This window comes from Eleutherodactylus coqui, chromosome 11 (genome assembly GCF_035609145.1).
Source record: "Eleutherodactylus coqui strain aEleCoq1 chromosome 11, aEleCoq1.hap1, whole genome shotgun sequence".
Taxonomy (NCBI): domain Eukaryota; kingdom Metazoa; phylum Chordata; class Amphibia; order Anura; family Eleutherodactylidae; genus Eleutherodactylus; species Eleutherodactylus coqui.
This window is the reverse complement of record NC_089847.1, coordinates 64925473-64945859: the sequence shown is the minus strand read 5'-3', so window position 1 is coordinate 64945859 and position 20387 is coordinate 64925473. Positions and strand designations below refer to the sequence as shown.

General features: G+C 47.2%; 1 long non-coding RNA gene across 1 annotated transcript; it reads left to right on the top strand.

Moving 5' to 3' along the window:
- Positions 1–16147: 16147 nt before the first annotated feature.
- On the top strand, positions 16148–20163 carry LOC136581664 (uncharacterized). Its single transcript, XR_010787081.1, has 3 exons — positions 16148–16657; positions 17620–17727; positions 19696–20163. It is a non-coding gene; the product is annotated as an uncharacterized lncRNA (long non-coding RNA).
- Positions 20164–20387: the final 224 nt, after the last annotated feature.

The window sequence follows — 20387 nt, the reverse complement described above, 5'->3', positions numbered from 1 at the left end:
TGTAAAATTTGGACGCTAATTCTTTTGCGCATAAAATTGAATAATCAAGTTGGGACCCATTAGCTTTTCCTATTTATGACATAATCAATGCTCGTGCCAAATTTCATGTTTCTATGACACCGGAAAGGGAAAAAATTACATTCCGCACGTAAAATTTTGACGCCAATTCTTTTGCGCTAGAATTGAATAATCGAGTTGGGACCCATTAGCTTTTCCTATGTATGACATAATCAATGCTCGTGCCAAATTTCACGTTTCTATGACACCGGAAAGTGAAAAAATGACATTCCGTATGTAAAATTTGGACACTAATTCTATTGCGCATAGAATTGAATAATCGAGTTGGGACCCATTAGCTTTTCTTATTTATGACATAATCAATGCTCGTGCCAAATTTCCCGTTTCTATGACACCGGAAAGGGAAGAAATTACATTCCGTACGTAAAATTTGGACGCTATTTCTTTTGCGCATAGAATTGAATAATCGAGTTGGGACCCATTAGCTTTTCTTATTTATGACATAATCAATGCTCGTGCCAAATGTCCTGTTTCTATGACACCGGAAAGTGAAAAAATTACATTCCGCACGTAAAATTTTGACGCCAATTCTTTTGCGCATAGAATTGAATAATCGAGTTGGGACCTATGAACTTTTCCTATTTATGACATAATCAATGCCCGTGCCAAATTTCCCGTTTCTATGACAGCGGAAAGTGAGAAAATTAGATTCCGTACGTAAAATTTGGACGCTAATTCTTTTGCGCATAGAATTGAATAATCAAGTTGGGACCCATTAGCTTTTCCTATTTATGTCATAATCAATGCCCGTGACAAATTTTAAGTTTCTAAGGCATTGGGAAGTGACAGATTTAGATTATGTACGTAAAATTTCGACGCCAATTCTTTTGCGCTAGAATTGAATAATCGAGTTGGGACCCAATTACTTTTCCTATTTTGGAGACAATCTATGCTCATGCCAAAATTCATGTTTCTACGATATCGGGAAGTTGGAGAACTTTTGGCGAGTCAGTCAGTGAGTCAGTCAGTGAGTCAGTGAGTCAGTGAGTCAGTGAGTCAGTGAGTCAGTCAGTGAGTCAGTGAGTCAGTGAGTCAGTGAGTCAGTGAGTGAGTCAGTCAGTCAGTCAGTCAGTCAGTCAGTCAGTGAGGGCTTTCAGCTTTATATATATAGATTTATTATGCTACTGCATTGGGAATGGATTTTACACAGGAACTACAACCCCTTTAAGACAGAGTCGATAGAAAGTCTCTGAGTCCATCTTCAGCTAATGAGCAGTGACAGTGTTTCGATGAGCATTTAAGCCCTCTATGTTCTTGCAATCAGTAGGGGTCTTGGCATCAGGACCCCCAGCAATCAAAACTTTTAACATGTTCCTATGCCTTGTCACAAGTTTTTGGAAAGCACAGTTTAAGAATTAGGTAATGGAAGATGGCAAAAATGAAAATGCTGATTCAATAAACAACTATCGCCATGGGCAAACTACTATGCAGAAACCTCCCTCTGAGTAGTTCAGTAGATTGTATTTGTTTATATACCCCACCAGAAACACTAGGTGTCAACCACTAAGCCACTCCAGACTCCCAAGGATTTTACAGGAACACTTTAACAAACCACCAAACCACCCAATGTAAGAGCGATAGATGTACTACATGAGAAGTATCAATGTGGTTTGATGGGAACGAAGATGGATTTTATCACCTCTGTCGTGGACACCAACACACTTGGAAAACCCCCATTAATTAAAATTGTGCATTTGCATTGGGTGTTATTAAAGAGGGTATACCAAAATCAACTTCCATCAATTATCCATCGATAATTAACCCGTTCATGACGCGGCCCCTTTTTTTTCCATTTTCGTTTTTTCCTACCCCCTTTAAAAAAAATCGTAACTCCATTATTTATCGATCGACGTCACTGTTGGAGGGCTTGTTTTTTTGTGGAACGAGTTGTAGTTTTCAATGGTGCTATTTAAAGTACCATATAATGTACTGAAAAAGTTTTAAAAAATTCTAAGTGGAGTAAAATGAAAAAAAAAACGACATTCCGCCATCTTTCAGTGCGTCTTGTTTCTACGGCGCACAAACTGCAACAAAAATGACATGATAACTTTATTCTATGAGTCAGTGCGATTACTATGATACCAAACTTGTATAGTATTTTTTTTACTATACTACTCTTTTTTTTTTCAAAGACATTTAATTTTTTTCAATTATTTTCTGTGGTTATCTTGTGCGCGCAATAACTTTTTAATTTTCCCATCACCGTAGTTAAGCGAGGGCTCATTTTTTGCGAGATGTCCTGAAGTTTCCGTTAGTACTAATTTGGAATACATACAATTTTTTTATCGCTTTTTATTGCATTTTTTCTGGGAGACAGGGTGACTGAAAAAGTGCATTTCTGGCGTTCTTTATTTTTTTTTTCCGTCGACGTTCACTGTGCGGGGTAAATAATGTGCTACTTTGATAGAGCGGACTTTTATGGACGCAGCGATACCAGATATGTATTTTTATTTTATTATTTAGATTTTTTAACTATAAATATGGCAAAAGGGGAGTGATTTAAATTTTTATTCCTTTTTTTTACAACTAAAAAAACTTTATTGATCTTTTTTATTTACTTTACATTCAAGTCCCCCTAGGGGACTACAATATGCGATGCTTTGATCACTCCTGCAGTATGACGTTATACCGCAATTTCACAGGCAGCCTATCGAGCCACCCCACGGGGATGGCTTGATAGGTAGTCTCCCAAGATAGCCCTGGGGCCTTTCAGAAGGACCCCGGCTGCCATGACACCTGCACAGCTCCCCCGATCTCACCGCGGGGGGGGGGGGGCTGTCCGGAACCCACGAGCATCGTTCGGGGGATTTAAATGCCGCTGTCAGAAGTGACAGCGGCATTTAAAGGGTTAATAGCCTCGATCAACCGAACAGACGATTGCGGCTATTGCCCGCGTGTGTCAGTTGTAATGAACAGCTGACACCTGCGCTGTATGAAGAGAGGTCGCCCTGGAACATACCCCGACGTTCCAGGACGTAACTGTACGTCCTGGAGCGGGAAGGGGTAAAAGTCCGCATGGTGGGGTTCTCACTACTAATACTTCCACCAATCCCAAGAACTGTGTCCTGTATCCCCCATCTTCCTCGCTGCAGTGATGTTATGACTGAATACAGTAGTGGCCATGTCTGCACAGCGCTGCTCCGTTTATCTTCAATGGAACTGTTGGAGATAGCTGAGGCTTGTATTCCAATATTTTTGTCAGCCTTCTTGAAATGAATGGCGAGGTGCTGCACATGTGTGACGGCAACTCCATTCACTCTCTACATCACTAAAGATGAGGTTCTGTTCCAGGAAACTGTTCGCAAGTACATTTGTTCGTATGTCTGAACAAATGTTTGTATGGAGCAGGATCGCGGGTGGATCCTGCTCCATACAAGGTCGGGTGCTGACTGTTCTTACAGTGGACACTGGGCGGCAGCAGTTCCGACGAGCCGTGTCGCTCGTCAGAACTGTTAACACTTTAAATACCGCTGTCAGAGCTTGATAGGCGCTTTAAATACTTTAAATACCGCATGGCTTGATAGGCACTCTGCATAGGCAGCCCTAGGGCCCTTCAGAAGGCCCCAGGCTCCCTAGCAACCACAGAGTATCCCGTGATCTGACCGGACAGGCTTGATAGAAGCCTGTCCGGTCCCTGCACAGTATGATGTAATGCCATAGCATTACATCATACTGTGCAGGACAGATTGTTTGCATCTTCCGAAGTTCATAACTCGAAGTAGGGGACTATCTGTATGGGGGTGCAGTGAATCCAGAGTGTCAAGAAAAGGGGATTAGTAGTGGTCTTACTGGCAAGACCCCCACCGATCAGACGTTTATCATCTATCTTGTGGATAAATGCTAAAAGTCTGTTTTAGTACAACCCCTTTACCAGACTCTCCTAAATATTTATCTCTATTCAGTTTTCTGCTGTTGATCTTGTGAAGTTCCCGGTTAGGGTTGTGGTGCTGCCCTGGGCAAACACAATTTTGTATTTTGTAAAATTCTAAAAGCCAAATAAAAGAAACTTTAGGGTACATCCACACATACTAGAAAAATTCCATTGCAGGTTTTACTACAGATTCCACTGCTATTCTGTAGGAAAACACGCATATTTTGCATATGTATTTTGAAGCAGATTTGTTGTGGATCTCATCCCCTGCATTGCAAAGGGTGAAAGCCGACGTGAAAACTTACAGAACAATTTGATACGCTGCAGAATTAAAGTGACCCTCTGGTTTGGGGACAAAATTTTGTCCTGGCACTGGATCATTTATATTACCTGCTGTTGGTCCTCTGTGTTGATGCTTCTCTGATCCGCCAACTCTGAGTCCCATTTTTAGCTGTCCAAGCTAATGGATGCAATCCTTAGGCTACCTAATCCTGACAGTGTATTACTAGTGTTCGACTACCAGTGCACTTACTATACCTGCTCACACGATCCATGCTGGTGAATCAGAGAGCAGTGCACAGCATACACTAGGTAGCTAGAAAGTTGCAGTGGCCATCTTGGATGCTGAAAACAGGATCTCGAACAATCGGATCACAGGGACATCGGCAGAGAAGAATAACAGCAGGTAATATACCCTCCACCGTTCAGTCCTGGGACAGAACTTTGTCCCAAAACTGGACAGTTGCTTTAGATTTTGCAATGTAGGTCATGTCGTGCACGGATTTCTTTTTCTGTAGCATTTTGACTAGTGATGAGCGAGCATACTCGCTAAGGACAATTGCTGGAGCGAGCATTGCCCTTAGCGAGTACCTGCCCGCTCGAGAGAAAAGGTTCAGCTGCCGGCGGCGGGCACGGAGCGGCGGGGGAGAGCGGGGTGGAATGGAGGGGAGATCTCTCTCGTCCTCTCTCCCCCCTGCTCACTGCCGCAACTCACCTGTCACCCGCGGCAGCCGAACCTTTTCTCTCGAGCGGGCAGGTACTCGCTAAGGGCAATGCTTGCTCGAGCAATTGCCCTTAGCGAGTATGCTCCCTCATCACTAATTTTGACCATAAATCCTGATGGGCAGTATACCCGCTATGTGTAAACATACCCTTAATATATTCCTCATTATATTTTACTAATGCACCGCTGCCTTTGCATAAATGGCATTATTGTGCAGTGTTATTGCTCTTCTGCAGAGAGCAGGCCTTCCTTGTTATTCTTCCTCTGCTAAGCCCTCCACAGCGCAGTGCCACCTTACATTGCCTCCCTCATCTCAATCCATCACCCAGCTCGGGCTCTCCGCTCTGCTAATGAAATCAGACTGAGTGCCACTTTAATTCAAACCTCTCATTCCCGCCTCCAAGACTTCTCCAGAGCAGCACCAGTCCTCTGGAACGCACTACCAAAGGATACCCGGGCAATCCAGGACTCGCAAAACTTCAGGCATGCTCTAAAAACGTACCTCTTCAGGGAGGCATACCACATCCCCTAAACCAAACCCAACTGTACTCCACCTGATAATATGCTTCCTGACCTATTGATTGCAATCCCTGCTAGCCACCATCAACTGCCCCTGCAGTCATACCGATTGTGCGGTCACATGGCTGAATGTCTGACCATTGTTTATTTGTATAGCATCCCTCACTCTCCACCTCGCCCTACTGTCCACAACTCCAGCCCCTTTACCTTCTGTATCACCCCATTATTTGTAGTATGTAAGTTCTTTGGAGCAGGACCCTCAGCCCTATTGTTTCCATCAACTGATTACTATGTAACCGTGGTTCTGTAATTTTTGTACTTTTGTCTTTCTGTATTCCCCGTCTTTGTAAGCGCTGTGGAATATGTTGGCGCTATATAAATAAAGATTATTATTAAGTGAATTCTAACAGCTGCTGTAACTTAAAGGCTCCATGGAGAACTTTTACTGAAACCAAACACCTCTGAGAAGCACTTGTCTACTATGACTGTTAGCGTCCTAATGATAGAAACCTCCCTCAATTATTCATGGCCCGTTTGGCTGAAATGTTCTGAAACAGCCATCAGTGTGTGACATTACATAAGATGCCATGAGAAAAAAAAAAGACCAAAACTCCTTTAACCTGTATTTTATATAGATGTATATGTGATGCGGAGAAAGAAGCTTTAATATGCATTCAATTTTATGAGGTAAGTATGGCAGCGGTAAGTTTTGCAGTGGCTCTGCCCCTGAGAAAAGCCATGAGCCGCTCTGCACCGTGTCTCTGTCTGGTTGAAATAATATGAGTTGAAAACTGAAATGTGTAGGAACTAGTTATACACCTTAAAAGCTATACAAACCGCCAAACATGTATGCCATTACCACTGACAACCGATGCCAGCGTATTTAATAACTGACATTTTTTTCTAAAAATAAGTAAAATATGAGCCAGTGTGAGGATATATATATATATTGCCATATGTTTTTTTTATGCTTTATACCTATATGCAAGTTTTATTCAATTCCAAATGAGAAAAAACTTATATGTCGCCTTACATCAGATATTCCAAGAGGCCTTGCCAGGCGAAGACAAAAACGTATCTTGAACAAAATGTATCTTAAACACAGCAAAGAAGAACCAGACATGAAGGCCGCATGTACTTGGCCGTTTTCCCAGAAGCGCTGGCACAAGATATCAAGATGTTCAACCATGTACATAATTTTCACTGTCAGGCCGGAAATCCGGACTGCCCATATATGGTTATAAGCCCATCACCCCTTGATGGGGATGGGACAAAGGATATAAGATCTCATGTAATCTGTAATAAAGCACGTCGGCAAAGCGCAGCCATGTCCCGTGTGAGGAATGATACCAGACCTCCCTGTGTGTGGTGTTTTTTTCTTTACCGCCGGCAACGGGGCAAGTGGGGTGGGCCTGATTGGTGCTGTACTTAGAATTTTATTACCCTGACACCAGAATGAGGTGATGGGTGAATGCTACAGTAGCCATCTGGGGTATCTAGAGTACAGGATCAATGCTAGAGTACATTGGTCAGTGGCATGGGTCTACAGGGTCTAATGGACCCTCTATTATACCATGAGAGCATAACAATGTTATACACTGAATGGCTCCTTTATCAGCCCCCATCCCAGCAGCCTTTGGCTTCCAGAACTGCAGCAATTCATTGTGGTATAGATTCTACCAGGTAATGAAATCGTTCTGCAGGAATATCGGCCCCTGTGGACAGGAAGCTTCTTGTAGTTGCTGCAGATTAGATTGAGGTCTGACATGTTCTGACTGGCTGACAGGAAGGGGTCAGCGATTTATGCTGCTTGCGCCAAATTCTGACCTCTCATCAGCACGGTGCAACAGAAATCTGAATTCATCTGACCAAGGGATGTTTTTCTGCTGCTCAGTGATACAAGTTTTGCACTCTTTTGCCCGCTGGAGCCTCACCTTTCCGTTTCTTTTAGGCACAATGGCGCTGGAACTGGTCATCTGCTCTTATAGCCCATCCGTGCTAAGAAACAATGAGTTATGCGTTTAGACACGTTAGTTGGAGCTGCAGTGTTGTATCTGATTGCTGCTGACTGTGCAGTACCTGTTAGTCAGAACGATTCCTGACATCCTCCTCCGACCCCTTTCAGTGACAAATTGTTTCCATCCACAGGATTAAGTTTTGCTGGATGATTTCCTCGATAATGCAATTCTGTGTATACTCTCAACACTGTTGCACAAGAAAAAGCCACGCGGTTGGCAGCGAAATCCTGGCCCCGGCTAGTCTAGCACCAATGCCCAGGCCTGGAAGTTGCTCAGATTGCTGGATTTTTCCATCTAATGTGGATTTACACTGAAACTGATCTACGGAAAACTTGTCACGTGATTTTATGCTGCACTCCGGGGTGAGCAACATAAAAACCAGGGCTATTTAATGTATAAGGGTGCAAACCATTAATAATCACTGTTACAGTGCCTGATGGAGTTGTCGTTGGCATCCATTTTTCTCTAAATAGCATTTAGACCATTGTCTGCATATATCAGAAGACAGTGGATCTTATGCCTCCCCCACACAGGCGCTTTTTACTGTGACCTGACGTGACATAGATACAAGTCAAATGTTTTGACCCGTGGGGGACCGAGTGCTGAGACCCCCACTGATCGCTGATATGAAGGGGCTGTGTCAGGACTAGCGGCTCCCTGGGCCTCCGTGCCCGCACCGCTGGTCCTATCACCCAGGCGGCTGGAGTGCAGTGTAGAGGAGCCCCAGTGCAGGTGACCTCCCCTGACGCTGGGGTCCTGGACGCTGGCTCCGAGTGCGTGCTTCCGTGCTTAGGGGTGGCGCCTGGGTAATCGTGCTGCTGGGGATGCAGCGGATGCTGTCCCGCGCCGCGTCCCCATTGCCATGACACTTTGATTAGCATGCTCTGCACTCGTTGCTGGATGTCTGTGTCTCTACATTCACTGCCTTATGTAAAGAAAAGATCAAGATTGCTAAGGAGGAGGCAGAAAGACTGATCGCCAAAGAGAGCAAAAATAACCCTAAACTATTCCTCAACTATATTAACAGCAAAAGATTTGCACTAAGAGCACTGACCCTTTAACGAATAATGCAGGAGAAATCATAGAAGATAATGGGGGGAAGGCAAATCTATTAAATGGTTTCTTTACAAGTGTAATCACGAATGAAAATGAAATGTCACATGAGAGGCAGGGGAATAAAGCGAACCCCTCACTACATATAGCATACCTAACACAGGAGGAAGTGCAGAGCCGGTTAAAAAGAATTAGAATTGATAAATCACCAGGTCCAGATGGAATACAATCAAGGGTTCTAAGGGAACTAAGTAATGTCATAGCTAGATCACTATTTCTTATATTTGTGGACACTATCAAGACTGGGGTTATACTATTGGATTGGTGCATTGCCAATGTGGTTCCAATCTACAAAAAGGGGTCCAAAAGAGAGCCTGGCAACTACAGAACGGTAAGTCTCACTTCAATAATTGGAAAAATATTCAAGGGGTTTCTGAGAGATGCCATCCTAGAATACCTCAAGGAGAACAAGGGAATAACTCCTCACCAGCATGGGTTCATGAGGGGTCGATCATGTCAGGCCAATCTGATCAGCTTCTATGATGAAGTAAGGTCTAAACTGGACCTGGGAGAGTCTATTCGTCTTGTATATCTGGATTTCTCTAAAGCATTTAACACCGTGCCGCATAATAGGTTGATATATAAAATGAGACAGCTTGGATTGGGTGAAAACATGTGTATCTGGGTAAAGAACTGGCTCAGAGATAGAAAGCGGAGGGTGGTAATAAATGGTTCGTACTCTGATTGGACCACCGTCGCTAGCGGGGTGCCACAGGGCTCAGTACTAGGCCCCATTCTGTTCAATATTTATCAACAACCTGACAGAGGGAATGCACAGTAAAATATCAATATTTGCAGATGATACAAAACTATATAAGACGAATAATACAATAGATGACAATGTGTGGCTACAAACGGACCTAGATAAGCTGGGGGCCTGGGTAGAAAAATGGCAAATGACGTTCAATGTGGATAAATGTAAGGTTATGCACATGGGCAGGAGAAACGGATGTCACCAATATACACTAAATGGGGCACTACTAGGGAAAAGTGAGATGGAAAAAGACCTCTGGGTACTAGTGGACTGTGGATTTAACTGGAGCAACCAATGCCAGTCAGCTGCTGCAAAAGGTAATAAAGTCTTGGGGTGCATTAAAAGGGGTATAGGGGCGAGGGACGAGAACATTATTCTTCCACTATATAAGGCACTCGTCAGGCCCCACATGGAATACTGCGCACAGTTCTGGACACCGGTGCTAAGGAAGGATGTTGCAGTGCTTGAGGGGGTTCAAAGAAGAGCAACTAAACTAATACATGGAATGGAAGGACTAGAATATCCAGAGAGGCTATCAATATTAAGATTATTCACCCTGGAAAAAAGGCGGCTATGGGGCGATCAAATAACTATGTATAAATACATGAGGGGACAATATCTCAGTATCTCTCCCATGATCTGTTCATACCCAGGCCTATGTCGGTAACAAAAGGACATGCACTACGTCTTGAAGAAAGCAGGTTTCATCACCAACACAGGAGAGGGTTCTTTACTGTAAGAGCAGTGAGACTGTGGAACTCTCTGCCTGAAGATGTGGTGATGGCAAAATCCATAGAGGAGTTTAAGAGTGGACTAGATGCCTTTCTAGAGCGGAAGGATATTACAGGATATAGATATTAGGGCATCAGCACGTTTGTAGCTCCAGGTCTTACAGGCAGGTAGGAACTATCAAGGTTGATCCAGGGATTATTCTGATTGCATTATGGAGTCGGGAAGGAGTTTTTCCCCAAATGGGTTAATTGACTTCTGCCTTCCTCTGGATCACCTAGCGGGTGGAAATAGGCTGAACTAGATGGGCATTGTCTTCATTCAGCCTAACATACTATGTTACTATGTCTGGGTCCTGCTGCTGTCAGGCTCCCCGCCCCAATCAGCTGCTGGGGCGGGAGTTCTGATACCATTTAAACTGCCCGGTTCCTTATGAGGATTGCCAGTGTATGTTTGTCTCCAGGCTACACCCGCGTTATTCTGATTAGATTCCTCGTTGTGGCTCTCTGCTTTTGGACCCGACTTTGACCTCGCCTGATCCCTGGTACCATGTATTCTCCTGTTGCCAACCCGGACTTCCTGATTTGCCTCTGTGTTTGTCTCTATATCTGTTTGTAAGTCTGGCCCCTTGCCCCGCTTCCCTAGAGAGTATAGGGACAGTCGCCCAGTTGTCGCCCTGGGGCCTAGCCCAGGGGGGGCAAGCAGGTAGGGACAAGGGTTGCGGGCAGCTTTTAGGGACTACATGTACCCAGACTGCCGGTTCCGTGACAGGCTGCAATGCTCAACTGAGTGTTGTACTCCTTTGGGTGTGTTCCCTACTCTTTGGCCGTTCTCGGCAGCTGAAGATTGCCTTGTGGAAGTCTATAGACGTCTTCTATAAACTTTTATAAGTTTGTCTTCAGCTTCCGAAAACAGATGAAGAGTAATAAAGAAAGCCAAACAGAACCAAAGTAGCATTACTCTTGCGTGAACGTTGCAGCTCCTTCACTTCTGTGATCTGCGGGGGTCTCACCACCCGGACCCTGACTGATCAAAACTTCTGACATCTTTCTATGATGTGTCTAAAGTGTTATAAACTCGCAGTTGCTCTTGAAAGAGGATAGCCAGCCTTTAAAAACTAATTAGCTCTAAGTAGGAACAATGAAAACCAAGAAACAGTGGGAAAGAATCAGCACATATAGGAGTGCAACACTAAACGTTTCTCCCCACTCCATAGGTTTCATGAACTATTGACTGGGATCTTACAAAATTCTAACAATAAATTGTACATGTCCGCTGAAGTGGGGGACAGAAATCTGGCTGCAGAGCGATGACATCTCAACAGTGGGACAAGTGATCATTGCAGTTGATCAGCAGAGCTGAGACATCAGCTGCAAGGGTTGCATGTGTAGTGGTCCGAAGTCTATATATTTCACCCCTCCATAATTATCATACATGTCTTGTCTTTTATGTGGCTACACTGTGCAAAGTGTCTTGTCTGCTGTTATGTGTAGTGCACAGCTGCAGCATGCAAGAGGTTAATGTCTGAAAGTGTCTGGGACATGTCTGGAAAAAGTAACAAGTCTGTCTAGTCACGTGATGATTGTATGCTGTATAGCTATATATATAGTTAGGTGGGGTCTTCTACCTTCTTCATCGGTTGTGAGAGTGCTGGCTGCATGGGGGTACCTTCAACCCTCATGTGGTGAAGTAATGGAAGCAGAAGAAAAGTATCCTGACGTTCAAAATCCCAGGAACCCCCTGTGATGAGAGTGAGTGAGAAAGAGGAGCAAGAGTCCGCCATGCAGCAATTTACCTGCTAAGCTTTGACTGAGTGTCTGTGGAGTGTTGTGCCCCCCTTCGGTGTTATTCTGCATCCCTGAGCGTGTGTGTCCAGGAGGGGAGCTTTAGAGATAACGAGACTGTAGGGCCAATATCATCCTGAGTCCTTCCCCCTGATCGTTAGCTAAACTGTCTTTTACCTGCACAAGCGAGTAAGCTGTATTCTGCAAAAGTCTGAAGTAAAGTTTGCCAGTCACTGCCCGTTCCCAGTGATTTAAGTTCTCAAGCTTAACCATGTGTGGACTCTATTTCTACCGCCGAAGATTCATTGGTGAGAAGGAACAGTGGCAACACGAGTGACAAGTTCTTCAGTCCACTACACACCTATACAGGTAACTGCTACCCAGCGTTGCCTGGAATAGGCCTAGCGGTGCATTGGTCGAGGTTGAATGCGTCCCTCCAGGGAGGAGTCTGGTAGAGCCACCATGACAAGTGCCATCTCCACTCCCCGCCAACTCAACGTATGCCTTGTATATCGGTCACTACACATGGGCCTGGTGTTAAGGATGTTACCACTGGCTCCTTGGCCCCAGAAGTGAAGACAAGTGAAGGACAAGGCACCGGAGGAATGGGAGCGCAGCAGTCTGGGAGGTGAAAATGTTTTTTTTTTCATGTTAATATAGTACCATGTGCATTTTTTGAAATGGGTTGTCTCAGATGGAAATTTGGAGTTGTTACCATTAGCAGGACCAGATTAAGGCTACCTACAGTACAGGACAGTCAATTATGATAGTGCCCACCATGCCTTGCTTCCCCATATGTTAAAGCTTGTGAGTGGTGTAATCTAGTGTCATACCAAAATTTTAGGCCTTGCCCCTTTTATGCTAAGCTACGCCCTTTGTATCCACGCACAGTAATAGTGCTCACTAGTGACTCCTTCACAGTATCTCTCTAAATAATAGCCAGTTGGGGGTGGGGGTATTTATGCCGCATATTTTTTACGCGTGTAATACGCAGTGGATAGAACCCATTGATTTCAACGGGTTTATTCACACGTGCGTATTTTCACATTGATTTTATGTTGCGTGAAAAAATACGCAGTTGGTCCTATTTGGTGCGTATTATTTATTGAAATAGGCCATAGAAGTGAATGGGCCGGCGCAAATCTTCAGAAAGCCTGCATATTCACTTGCGCATCAAAACAACGGACCCTTCTACATATATGTATTTGTTTTTTAACTCTGAAATATGCTGCATAGTTGTGCAAACAAAAAAAAAACAGCAGAAGGGCCAAAATCTGCATGGAATCAGCGTTATGCGTATTGAATATGCTGTATATTCATAGATGGAAATACACTCACACCATGTGAATGAGCACTTAGGCCCAATGTCCACGGGCGGATTTGATTTGCAGGGCACCCATAAATCAAGCCGCCCATAGGGATGCGTTAGCGTCCATAAAACAATTAAAAGCATGCAGATGTCTATTTTTCCGACGTACGGATCGCATGCGCGGGTAAAAATCGCAGCATGCTCCATTTTCAGCGGATTCCCGCACGGACAGCTTCCATTGAAGTGAATGTAAGCCATCCAATCCACAGCACACCTCCAGCTGACACTGGGGACGTGCCGCGGGTCTGCAGGAAAGCAGATTTCGAGAGAAAAAAATGCACTGCGCATGGTATGCCGGCCGGCACGCCCGCATACATCCACCGTGCAGAAGAAAGAAGATCCGCCCAGGACGGAGGAGATCCTTACAGCATCCAGACAGGTAAGAAAACTGTCCATGGCAGCGGGTGGATTCTGTGTGGGATTCCGCACTCAGAATCAGGCCTTATGTCCACGGGCCACATGGTTTACACATGCAGAATCATGCAGCGGATTCCACCCAGCCCACAGACATGAGGCCAGAAAATACAATATACTTACCTGTCCAGACGCTGCGGGGCTCTCCTCTGTGCAGGCCGGATCTTCTTTCTTCTGTACGGAGGATGTGCTCGGGACGCCGGCAGCGTGCCGGGCGCATGCGCCATCTTTTTTTTTTCTTTTTAGACTCTTGCTTTCCCATGGCACGCACGCAGTGACGGCTGTGTCTGTAACACGGATCCGGACAGCTTCAGCCGTCCGTCTGGGAAAACCACACAAAAATGGAGCATGCTGCGCTTGATTCCCCTCGTGTGCGATCCGCACACTAGGGGAAAATGACATCCGCAGGTATTTAATTACCTGCGGATGCCCAATGATTCCCTATTGGTGTGGATAGCACACACGGGAGACCTATGCGGTTTTTAAAATTACATATTTTGCTGTGGACATGAGGCCTTATTACTCGGGCAAAAAAAATAGTATGCAGCACTCAAAGCCCATTGATTTTCATAAGCGTGAAAAAAACGCGCAGCATATCCTATAGGCTGTGGGGGTATTAGTGTATCTCGACGCCACCAGCAAAATGGATGGAGACAAGATACACACCCTGAGCCAACGCCCCCACCAGGATTGTGTGCCCAGGACAATGGGTGGCCATCATCTCCCCTGTTGGCTCCTCTGAAATACCTCTCCGCTGCTCAGCATTGTTCCCTTGGCGGCTCCAGCCCTGTCACTGTCCATAATAGACTAAACTGGAGTAACCAATGCCAGTCAGCCGCTGCAAAGGCAAATAAAGTCTTGGGGTGCATCAAAAGAGGTATAGGGGCGAAGGACGAGAACATTATCCTTCCATTATATAAGGCACTTGTCAGACCTCACATGGAATACTGCGTACAATTCTGGACACCGGTGCTCAGGAAAGATGTCACAGTGCTTGAGGGGGTTCAAAGAAGAGCGACTAAACTAATACATGGAATGACGGGACTGGAATACCCAGAGAGGCTGTCCAAATTGGGACTATTTACTCTAGAAAAAAGAAGGTTAAGAGGCGACCAAATAACCATGTATAAGTACATGAGGGGACAACACATGGATCTCTCCCGCGATCTGTTTACACCCAGGACCACGACGGTAACAAGAGGACATCCGCTACGATTAGAGGAAAGTAGGTTTCATCACCAACACAGAAAGGGGTTCTTTACTGTAAGAGCAGTTAGACTGTGGAACTCTCTACCGGAGGAAGTGGTGATGGCAAAATCCATAGAGGAGTTTAAAAGGGGACTTGATGTCTTTCTGAAGAAGGATATTACAGGATATAAATTTTAGGTTAAGTGTCAATCCTGGTATATAGGCAGGTAGGAACTATTAGGGGTTGATCCAGGGAACAGTCTGATTGCCATTAGGGAGTCGGGAAGGAATTTTTTCCCCAAAAGGGCTAATTGACTTCTGGCCTTGGGGTTTTTTGCCTTCCCCTGGATCAACACAGTAGGATAGACAGGCTGGACTGGATGGACAATGTCTTCATTCAGCCTTACATACTATGTTACTATGTTACTATGTTACTGTGCCATCATTGAAGGCTGCCGAGAAGACAGTGATGGAGCATGCCGGAGTGAAGGCAGAGCAGCAGCAGCGCTGACAGCGGAGGGCATGCAAGTGTCACAGCAGGAGCAGCGGGACACAGCGCCAGTGAGTGTCAGCAGCGCCTACCAGCACAAGGCCCAGCGGAGGAGTCAGTGATCATCAGTGGGGATTGTCAGCAGCGGCACCATCAGAAGTCCCAGCACAGGAGTGAGTGACCTGAGCTCCGGCTGCAGTCTGACAGCAGCGGGGAACGGGGGAGCGTCTTCAGCTGCACCGCAGCAAGGCCCTGCGAAGAAGTGACTGGCCGGAGCTCTGGCGCCCAGTCAGACAGGTGTGGAAGGCTGACAAGGGCGGCGTGTTCTGCAGGAGGTCAGCACAGCGCCGAGGCAGTAAGCAGCCTGGAGCGGCGGGGTACACAGGGGGAAACAGCAATGGAGACACTACACTGCCAGCAGCAGCGGCATTCTTGAGCCAATCGGAAGCTAGAGGTGTGACGGGCATTCCTCCATGGAAGCTCTGTCAAACCCCTAGCTTCCGGTGGCGTCAAGATACTCTAATACCGGCTGTGGGTGCTTAAATTACCCAGCAAATATGGCTATTCCTTCATAACACATAAACACACCTCCGTCAGCCCTTATTCAGTGGTCAATGACCAAATCCTCCCCCATCCATTCCATTTGGTACATTCCACTTCCTTTCCCTCACGCCTCCCCTCAGGGGACACTTCAGGCGACGACCTGACTGAAAAGGGCGGGAAAAGCAGCGCGTCCAGATAAAAACTACTCGATGGGTGTGTCCTCGCTGCGTGGCTTGCGTGCGCGCTCCCGACGAGTGCCATGGACGCGCCCGCTCGCATATTACCAAAGGAGGCCTGAGTTCTCCTATGGGGCCGATTCAGCCAATCAGCTGGCTGGAATCGGCACCACGTGACACAGCGGCGTGCCCGCGCATTGCCGTGCACAGGATTGTGCTGCCTGAGTTCTCCTGTGCGGCCGATTCAGCCAACAGCGGCGTGCCCGCGCATTGCCGTGCACAGGATTGTGCTTTGCCCGCGCTTTCACATGCTCAGTGCCTTGCCATGCACTCGTGTGGACACAGGATTGTGCTTTGCCCGCGGTTTACATGCCACTCGTGTGTGGCACAGAGAGTTATTGATTTGGCAGGTATTTTTTGTGCTTTTTGGCAGGTATTTTTTGTGCTTTTTGGCAGGTTTTTTTTGTGCTTTTTGGCAGGTTTTTTTTGTGCTTTTGCCAAAGGTGATTATTTCTTTTGCGCACGTGGATTTGCCAGTGGAAGTTTTACATCTTTTGCGCAAGTGGATTTGCCAGCGGACGTTTTACACAGGACTACTAAAAGCCAAGGTAAGCTGCTGCATCTGCTCATTTAATTGCGCTCTTACTTCCCCTGCGCGCATTGGCGGAGAGGCGGCCAATTCTGCATGCCGCTGCATTGTCCACGAGCGCGATCCCCAGCATGCCGCTGCATTGTCGCCGCGATCCCCAGCATGCCGCTGCATTATCGCCATGCCGCTGCATTGTCCACGAGCGCGATCCCCAGCATGCCGCTGCATTGTCGCCGCGATCCCCAGCATGCCGCTGCATGCATGGTCGCCGCTGCATTGTCCACGAGCGCGATCCCCAGCATGCCGCTGCATTGTCGCCGCGATCCCCAGCATGCCGCTGCATGCATGGTCGCCGCTGCATTGTCCACGAGCGCGATCCCCAGCATGCCGCTGCATTGTCCACGAGCGCAATCCCCAGCATGCCGCTGCATTATCGCCATGCCGCTGCATTGTCCACGAGCGCGATCCCCAGCATGCCGCTGCATTGTCGCCGCGATCCCCAGCATGCCGCTGCATGCATGGTCGCCGCTGCATTGTCCACGAGCGCGATCCCCAGCATGCCGCTGCATTGTCGCCGCGATCCCCAGCATGCCGCTGCATTGTCCACGAGCGCGATCCCCAGCATGCCGCTGCATTGTCGCCGCGATCCCCAGCATGCCGCTGCATTGTCCACGAGCGCGATCCCCAGCATGCCGCTGCATTGTCGCCGCGATCCCCAGCATGCCGCTGCATGCATGGTCGCCGCTGCATTGTCCACGAGCACGATCCCCAGCATGCCGCTGCATTGCTATGTGTGGAGACGCGGTTACCAGAGATTTGTGCGCTGTGCGCTGCTACGTGTGGAGACGCGATTACCTGAGATTTGTGCGCTGTGCGCTGCTACGTGTGGAGACAACACCCAAGATTTGTGCGCTACGTGTGGTGAGTACGTCACCTGAGATTTGCGTGACACCACCTGACGCAACCTGTCTTTTTTTGCAGATTTGTGCGCCTTATTGCAAAATAACGTGTGGAGAGGATCCTGACGTTTGGACGCGTTTCGAGAAGAATTTCGCTTCGCTCGGACACCATCTGACATCACTCAGCGAGGTAAGCTGCTGCATCTGCCAAATTTTTCATTGCTTGCATATGCTCATGTGTACATGCATGCGTGCCTGTATGCGTACATGCCTGTATGCGTACATGCATGCATGCCTTATGCGTACATGTGTGCCTGCGTGTATGCGTACGTGCGTGCCTGTATGCCTATGTGCGCGGGCATGCGTGCCGTATGCGTGCGGGCATGCGTGCCGTATGCGTGCGGGCATGCGTGCCGTATGCGTGCGGGCATGCGTGCATGCCTTATGCGTGCGGGCATGCGTGCATGCCTTATGCGTGCGGGCATGCGTGCATGCCTTATGCGTGCATGCCTTATGCGTGCGGGCATGCCTTATGCGTGCGGGTATGCGTGCGGGCATGCGTGCATGCCTTATGCGTGCGGGCATGCGTGCCTTATGCGTGCGGGCATGCCGCGTGCGTGCATGCCTTATGCGTGCGGGCATGCGTGCCTTATGCGTGCGGGCATGCGTGCATGCCTTATGCGTGCGTGCATGCCTTATGCGTACGGGCATGCGTGCATGCCTTATGCGTGCGGGCATGCGTGCATGCCTTATGCGTACGGGCATGCGTGCGGGCATGCGTGCATGCCTTATGCGTGCGTGCATGCCTTATGCGTACGGGCATGCGTGCATGCCTTATGCGTACGGGCATGCGTGCATGCCTTATGCGTGAGTGCATGCCTTATGCGTGAGTGCATGCCTTATGCGTGCGTGCCTTATGCGTACACGCATGCCTGTATGCGTGCGTGCATGCCTTATGCGTACATGCGCGCATTATGCGTACACGCATGCCTGTGTGTACACGCATGCCTGTGTGTACACGCATGCCTGTATGCGTACACACATGCATGCCTGTATGCGTACATGCATGCCTGTATGCCTATGTGCGTGCATGCATGCCTTATGCGTGCATGCCTTATGCGTGCGGGCATGCATGCCTTATGCGTGCGGGCATGCCGCGTGCGTGCATGCCTTATGCGTGCGGGCATGCGTGCCTTATGCGTGCGGGCATGCGTGCATGCCTTGTGCGGGCATGCGTGCCTTATGTGTGCGGGCATGCGTGCATGCCTTATGCGTGCGTGCATGCCTTATGCGTACGGGCATGCGTGCATGCCTTATGCGTACGGGCATGCGTGCATGCCTTATGCGTACGGGCATGCGTGCGGGCATGCGTGCATGCCTTATGCGTACGGGCATGCGTGCATGCCTTATGCGTACGGGCATGCGTGCATGCCTTATGCGTGAGTGCATGCCTTATGCGTGAGTGCATGCCTTATGCGTGCGTGCCTTATGCGTACACGCATGCCTGTATGCGTGCGTGCATGCCTTATGCGTACATGCGCGCATTATGCATACACGCATGCCTGTGTGTACACGCATGCCTGTGTGTACACGCATGCCTGTATGCGTACACACATGCATGCCTGTATGCGTACATGCATGCCTGTATGCCTATGTGCGTGCATGCATGCCTTATGCGTGCATGCCTTATGCGTACACGCACGCGTGCCTGTATGCGTGCATGCCTTATGCGTACACGCACGCGTGCCTGTATGCGTACACGCACGCGTTCCTGTGTGCATGCATGCCTGTATGCGTGCATGTATGTATGCGTACACGCATGCTCACCCACTTACTCAGCCACCCCCTCTCTCTCTCTCTCTCTCACACACACACACTTGCTGTGTTAAATTCGTCTTATTGGCCGAAAAAGACATAACATTAGATTTGAGCATTTAATTCCTTTTTTTAGCACACGTACAGGTTCCATCACAATACTGCACCTAATCTGCACTAACTGAACAAACCTTCGGAGAAACATACCAATTGGCCAAATACGATGTCTTTATCTATTAAAGTAGGAGTGAAGAAAAGCAGGGACAGTGCAATAACTAGGAAAACCCACGGAATTAAGCCAATTGCAGGCAGGGTTAATTTTTTTTTTTCTTCCTCCTTCTAGGTCAGCTGATACGTTTTGGTCAGAATACTGCACTGTGGTAACCGTTTCCGCTGCTCGCAACCACAGGAGTTGAATCACCAGAGAGCCAGAAGTTCCCAGATGTTGGCTCCGGAGGACGCTTAAAAGCTGGAAATGGCCCATCACCTGCTATGGAAATCCATCATCAGGATCTGATGGAGCAGTACGATGAAGATTGTCCGGTTGCATGTGATGCTGCTCACTGTCCCTCGTTAGTCGGTTCACAGTTTATACACTAAGCTATTTATCCCCTTAGAGAACAAGCCTGTTTGCGCCTTAGTGACAGACCGAACATTTGGAACTTTACATGTGTCACTTGACATATCATAAGTCCGTAAAGGTTTTGCATATCCAAGTGACTGTGACATTTTTTTCTTCCCCTTGTTGTACTTCTGTTAGGTAGTAAAAAAGGACTGTTAAAAGTTGTGTATATTTATTAAAATTGCTACTTTGCACAATTTTGAATTTTCATTTTTTCACATTGTCAAATGTCATATATAAAATAAGTGCAAACATTCTGTACAAATCTCTGCGAACATATAGATTTCCATCTGTTCACTTTATTCTGGAAGCACGGTTTAAAACTTTTGTACATTTATTTTTTCCATCTAGGAGACGTACAAATTTAACATTACTTTTCAGAATTTTGAGGAACACTTAGTTTTCCTACACCA